Below are 6951 nucleotides of genomic sequence, written 5' to 3' on the forward strand. Positions count from 1 at the left end.
ATCATGTATGTGTATGGGTGTATAGTCTAACCCACTGCGTTGCTTAATCTTGTTTTTAAATAGAGTAAAATGTAGTAATAACTGCATCCTGTAATAACTAGAAATTGTTCAAATGTTTTTGTCTGGATGATAATAAAAGATAGTAAGATCAATATGATAGTGATATGATAATAGCTGTAGTTACCAATATCTGAGTGCTTACAATGTTCCAGCACTGTGCTAAGCGTTTTATACATATTAGCTTATTTAATTCTCATAAATCTCTATGTATTTACCTCATTTTACAGATGAGAAACTGAGCCTTAGAAAAGATAAGAAACTTGACCCAAGACTTCATGCCAGTGTGTGGTGGAGTCAGGGTTCCCTTCCAGGCAGTCTAACCCAGGGAGGGTGCTCTGAACCACTGAACTATATGATCATATTTCATATTTAAGATCTTATCTGAGTACGAATTTTACTTATCCTATGTAAGCACTAAATACCACAAGCTGCATTCAACACCGTTTGTTAGCATGCTGAATTGATTTAAGATGAGTAATATGCCTTTTATGAATTCTTATTTAATATTTTATGCCTGCAATATACTCCAGAGGATGGACTCTCTCTCTCTGTCAGTGGCGCGGATCCCCGGGATAGATCCTGGATACCTGATATCAATCAAGTTCTCGTTGGGATTTCTCCTTTAATCTGGGATGCTTACACTGTGGTTATTTAATGTTCAAAGGATACCTTAAAAACATCAATGATTGATGTTTATGGATGTAGATGTATCCCTGGGTGAGATCTATACTCCCTATTAAGGAACATGAAATCACACGATAAAATATTCCACCTAGAGTCTGAAGGGGAAAGAGATTCTCTTACAATATTGGCACCATCGAGAAGAACACATCGCCTGGGTCGTTCCCCGTTAGTCAAAGACGAAATAGAATGCCTGCTGCTGATTAAACTTAGGGAGTGAGATTAATCCAAAAAATTAAATCTAGTTTGGCTAGAAGAACACATTTTTAGCATTAAGAAAAATTCTCTTTTTTTTTTTGCATGCAGGAACAAAACTCAAGGGCAGATAAAAAATGTAAGTCAAACAGTAACATGCAGCAATCTTCCTAGACTGGTAAACACACGGGCAGCTGGGTTCTTGTATTTTCACGCAAAGACTCAAGTGCATAACCGTGGCCATTTCCTTTGGCAATACTAGCACATTCAGGATATTCTAGGACTTGAAGTTTCATGCTCCTCTCCACAAACTTTGGGGGACAGGCTGTTGACAGATTTCTGTAGTTTTCTTCTTTATGCTATAAAAATTATTCATTCTTTAAATCATCATTGCAAAACACTCAGACTGCGTCTAAAAAAGGATATGGTTGTACATATAAAGGTAATGATGAAATAAGGACAAAAATATGTGGTCAGATGCATAAAACTGGCCATTTCCAAAGTACAAGAAAAGGATTTTTCATGTTTGTACTCTGTCTCTGTACCTCAGTCTGCCAGAGAACCCAAAACAACATGACTTACATGATCTCAATTTTTTTCCAGGTAATGATATCCCAAGGGTTTGTGCCTTGATTATACAAGTGCCTTCAAGGTCACATCTTCTGTATCAAGAAGAGTGACAAAACCAGAATTTTCCACAGTGAAATTCACCTCTGCTTTGCTCTCTGTATTACTGATATTCTTTGGGGGATACTGGAGGATTTGCCTCTGGGTACAAAAGCACAGGAAGGCTGGGGGGTGGGGCGGCGAAAATGTCACTGAATGCATCATTCATCAGCCATCTGACTTGTGTGCTCATAATGTTGATCCCTGCCCCCCTGCTCAGTCCTTCAACTTTTGCTCCATACGAATGAAGCCAGAGATCCCTTACGAGATAAACCAGATCAGGAACTCTTCAGCCCCCAGGATCATGGGTTGGTTTGGAGCGTTCTCTTCTCAGGTTTGGGCCCCCGCCCAAATGTCTCTGAAAATCTGGTTGTTCTTAAACCCTTATAGTCTGGGCCTGCCCCGCTATCTTTCAAATCCTGAGGGAATACAGAACTTATCAAACCTCTTTTTATAGGATCCTCAGTGCCAGGGAGGTCCTGGAGCCAGTCTCCCAGAGGAAGCTGTCAGAATGCTGGCACCTGCCAAAGGAGAACGCAGGCCAGACCAGTCCCAGTTTGCAGAGCTCAGTGGGTTGAGTACCACATCAGGTCTACAGGTGCAAAAGATAATTGGTCACTGAGAAAAGAGCAGGAGAAAGATACAGTTCAACGTGCAGGGGTAACCTAACCAAAGCCCTCCTCCATAGGTGAACATTCCCCCTACATAATTCCCTTCGAGAGACTCCTGTGGCTGAAAACCCTCCAAGGAAAGCGTTGCCTCTGATCTGTAAAGGAGAGTTCATTCTGACGGAGCGGGCAGTGAGTGAGCGGATTGCTTAATCCACAGGACGCTTTCCACCGCACTCACTGCGTGAAGCGCACCACCACCAAATTCTGATGCTTGTATTGCAGTTTCCGCCACGTGTTCCTTCCTTGACCCAGTCTCAGATGATCACAATTCTGATGAACCTGGACTTAGAGACATTTACCATCCAATCATAGATCCAGTGTCAAGCTATCATTTCCAGACACCTGCCTGGAGGGGGCGGATCCCCAAATGCACAGTTAACACGGCGGCCACTCCACGAGGCGCAGGGACCTCACTGCTGCCTGTGGCTTTAACTGTACCTTAGACAGAGGCCGTGTTACCCCTAAATCCAAGATAAAGCCATAACCAGCAAGCTCGTGCTGAGAGGTTCTTTAAAGCGGTACCTCCTAAATGCATTTAAGTCAGCGATGTGGCAAAGTAGAAAGAACACTCACCATCAAGAGCCATCTCTGTCCCTCATCACAGTGTGAATTCAGACAAACCACTTCTAAGCACTTCAATTTCCCATCAAGGAGATACTTATTATTAATGCTGATCTTGTGGGATCAATGTGAGAACAAGAGACTCTTACGTTCATGCTAACATTAGATTACATTATAAATTGCCTTGGTGTCCGACCGGTCTTACAAATGGTGCTCTAGGAAGTATCAGTAGCAGAGCAGGCTCTGAGGCTTCTAGAATACCTTCTTTCACCTCAGCCCAATCCCAAGCCACATTTCTAAAAGCCAATTTAATTTAAAAGGCAACTTAATTTTAGACCCTTTTCAAAGTTACATACAACCATGTTAACTGTTTAATCAGAGTAGAAGAAATAGGAAAATACACAGCAGCTCCATCTAATCAACTAGGAGTTGGATGATTAGTAGATTAAAAAGCAAAGCAGTCTCTCGATACGAGCAGGAAACCATGTCCCCAGGAGAGCCTCTGGCCTAGACGAGCCTGCTGTAACTGACAGGATATTTCGCCCTCCCAAACCTTCACAGAGAAGAAACAGGAGCCCCGATTACCCCAGAGAAAATGATGAGAATGATTAGCCCAGGACTTGGGGGTGGGGGGGAGCAGCAACCTTCTACGAAGAGGGGCGTCATGAGCTTTTCTTGTCTTCAAGCCTCGCTGAAAGGGACACTGTTCCAAATGCACATACCTCAAGGACTTAGGACATGTTGTCACTGCATTTACTTCTTCGCCAGCAAAGAAGGCAGAGACCAAGAGTACCGTTTGCCCTGCTGATAGGAACAGGATTATTGTCCTTCACCATCAGCAACCGGCAACTAAATAGATTCCGTGTCACAAGGACCCAACGTTCCGTGGGAAGGCGGCAGTAAACCTGACACCAGCAGCGACTGGCTCGTCCCCAGGCCTGGCTCAGTGGGATGTGGACCGGTGAGATCACCTGAACCTCCCAGAAAGCACAGTAAGCTTAAGTGTGACGGTGATTACCCAACATAAACATTTTAATTGTTTTGTTCATGATGATCCGCACAAACTTTGGAGGTTGAAATAAAAAACAAAGCCTCTTCAAGTGACCTGCAGTGGCTGAAAAGGTCAGAATATCCATCCATACATGAGGGCAGCAGAAGTCTAGAACTGTACTGTCCAATAAAGTGGCCACTAGCCATGTGTGGCTATTTACCTTTACCTTTAAATTAATTAAAAGAGGGGCGCCTGGGTGGCTCAGTTGTTAAGCGTCTGCCTTCGGCTCAGGTCATGATCCCGGGGTCCTGGGATCGAGCCCCGCATCGGGCTCCCTGCTCCGCGGGAAGCCTGCTTCTCCCTCTCCCACTCCCCCTGCTTGTGTTCCCTCTCTCGCTGTGTCTCTCTCTGTCAAATAAATAAATTAAATCTTAATAAAAAAAATTAATTAAAAGAAAATTGTAAACCCAGTTACTTGGTCTCGCTAGCCACATTTCACATGCTCAGTAGCCACATGTGTCCCATGGCTGCCATACTGGACCACAAAGATGTAGGACATTTCCACCATTGCAGAAAGTTCTATGGGACAGCGCTGCTCCAGACTGCGGTCAAGTTCAAAAAACAAGACAAGAGCCCCTGGGCCAGGAACGGGTTTTGTTTCCCAGAAAGTGACCCCGCATAATGCACAATACAGTGTTTTGCATACTGCAGCTCCTTGCAAATGTTGCTCTCTGACGACGGTGCAGTTGTCCAAAAAGGCTGGCTCGATTTGCATTTTGTGTTTTCTGAGACCTCGGTATATTTGCATGCCTCCTTTCATTACCTATTTATTCAGCGTATCCTGCCTGTGAAACCTTGAGCTTCTCCCCTTTCAAATGGCTCCCATTAATCTGTCAATGTCAACCTACCAACACCCTTACCGGTATCATGAAAGCAGCCAGGGCTTAGCACAGGGCATAAGCGTTCCATGACTCACACTTTTAATTTTCCCTAACTTCTGCTTGTCCATTCTCGGATTCCTTGAGGGTCTGGCCTCCCTTCTTTCTGGCTCCAGGCCCGTGTGTGGATGAGGCAGGTCACACACGCACACACTGGTTCTACCTGCCAAAAGGCCCCACCCTGGGAGGCTGTGAGTCATCGTTAGCACCTGGTGTGTTTGTCATAGCCGCCCTCTTGACTGTAGCTCAGATTCTGCACCCTCGAGGTGCACCTGAGTAATCCCACAGCTCTGCACACGACATCTCGAGCTCCAAATGTACGTCACGGAGAGGGAATGTGCAGCCCACGGTTTGACAAGTGCAGATCTGTGGGAATTCTCATTTGAGTTTGTTTTCCATTTTAGCCGTTGATCTGTTCACCATGGCGTGTCCCACAAGCGCCTCAGACTCAAGATGCTGACTGTATCATCTGTTTCCCTCAAAATGGTTCCTCTTCCTGAATTTGTTTCTGCCCAAGTCACAATTCCAGAAATTATCTTGGATTCCTTCTCCTGCTCCTTCTCACACTTCATGGCAATCAGACACCAAAGCCAGAGCGTCTTGTCTCCTTCCTCGTGAATCTGTCCATCAGCACACCCCTCTGCAGGGCCATCTTTTTTTTTTTTTTTTAAGATTTTATTTATTTGAGAGAGAGAGAGAGAGAAACAGCATGAGAGGGGAGAGGGTCAGAGGGAGAAGCAGACTCCCCGCTGAGCTGGGAGCCCGATGCGGGACTCGATCCAGGGACTCCAGGATCATGACCTGAGCCAAAGGCAGTCGCTTAACCAACTGAGCCACCCAGGCGCCCCAGGGCCATCTTTTTTGGCCTGGCCTTTTTTGGCCTTCCTATAACACCCTCTGGGCTCAAGTCCACCTTGGGATACATCTTCCTATCTCCCTCCTCCCTTAGGCTGGAAGCTACTCCAGAGCGGGTGCTGTTTATTGTCCTACTTCCAATGCCCACCACCTAATAGGAGCTCCATGAACGTGTGATGACTGACAGTTACAAGAATGTTTTAGGAATGCACACATGCTGAAGTCCTAGTTGATACAGCCGTAACAGCCAAAATAGGAATCCTCATCATGAACGAGAGAAAACAGGAGATGCTGTTCCTCGGAGCGGTGAATGCTCCCTGACGTTGCCTAAGAGGCTAGTAGTCAGTGAGGCTGCCGAGGTGCGATGGCCAGTTTGGGCTTGGAGACAAGTCAGTTACAATCAACCACCTGGAAACCTCCACGCTGGTGTTGACCAGAGAGTGACTAGCGAAAGAGAGAGCCTTCCTCCCCAGGGCATACCCCTCTGCGAATGGACAGATGGCTTCTTCAAAGCCCTGGCTAAGTTCCTTCTGTCACAGACCGGCAAGAACACAAGGACATAAGAGAGTCTGGGTTGAAGCTCTCTGTGGACGGAGGAAACTCAGAATGGCCCAAAGTTGGCCCGGGACTCAGTTGTACTTTATAACAGAAATCATCTTGTTATAAAAACATGATTTAATGTTCCACCAGAGAACTCACCAGACTAAACCGGAGACTTCTTTTATGATTAGATTATAGATTAATTGGAATACCTGGCGAGCACGCCCCTCTGTGGGCAAGCCAGGGCGCCGGAGGTCTTCAGCAGGACTGATGGAGCATACAAACGCTAACCGTACGTTGGGCAAAGCCAGCAGCTAGTGCTTCATTTCTCCTTCATTTCTGTGCTTTGTCTGAGTTCCACTAGGTAATTTAAAAATAGGCCATGGCAGTAAAATGGGGCAACTGTCAGTTCAAATTGCAGCTGCTTCCAGAATGTTGTCCTGCCTTTTTTAACAGATAAGCAAGACAGCCTCAAGTCAATCCTTCCACTGGGGTGATTCTGCCATGTGGCCGGGTGACACAAACCCCAATTGTTATCCCAGCTCAGTGAAATTGTCAATGCCGAGAATCGGTGGCCTCTGACCCAGAGAGTTCCTTGTGTTAATTGGACTCAGCAACTCCGAAAGTGCATGGGAGAAGATCATAATAAAGTAGCTTTTTTTCCCATTTTATGTAATGCTATGTGTTTCAGTTTATTACATTTTATTAAAATTCCCTCCTTTAAAAAAAATGGCCCTAATTATTTTTTAAACACAAAAAGCTTGTTAAAAACCAATTAAAAGGGGCGCCTGGG

At 45.3% G+C, this 6951-nt stretch overlaps 1 protein-coding gene across 1 annotated transcript in view; it reads left to right on the top strand.

Moving 5' to 3' along the window:
• Positions 1 to 6951, top strand: part of LOC115938130 (putative E3 ubiquitin-protein ligase MARCHF10) — a 46973-nt gene that overhangs the window by 18074 nt on the left and 21948 nt on the right. The window lies entirely within an intron of this gene.

Source organism: Leptonychotes weddellii, chromosome 15 (assembly GCF_054177405.1).
Source record: "Leptonychotes weddellii isolate Sample4059 chromosome 15, ASM5417740v2, whole genome shotgun sequence".
In the NCBI taxonomy this organism is placed as follows: domain Eukaryota; kingdom Metazoa; phylum Chordata; class Mammalia; order Carnivora; family Phocidae; genus Leptonychotes; species Leptonychotes weddellii.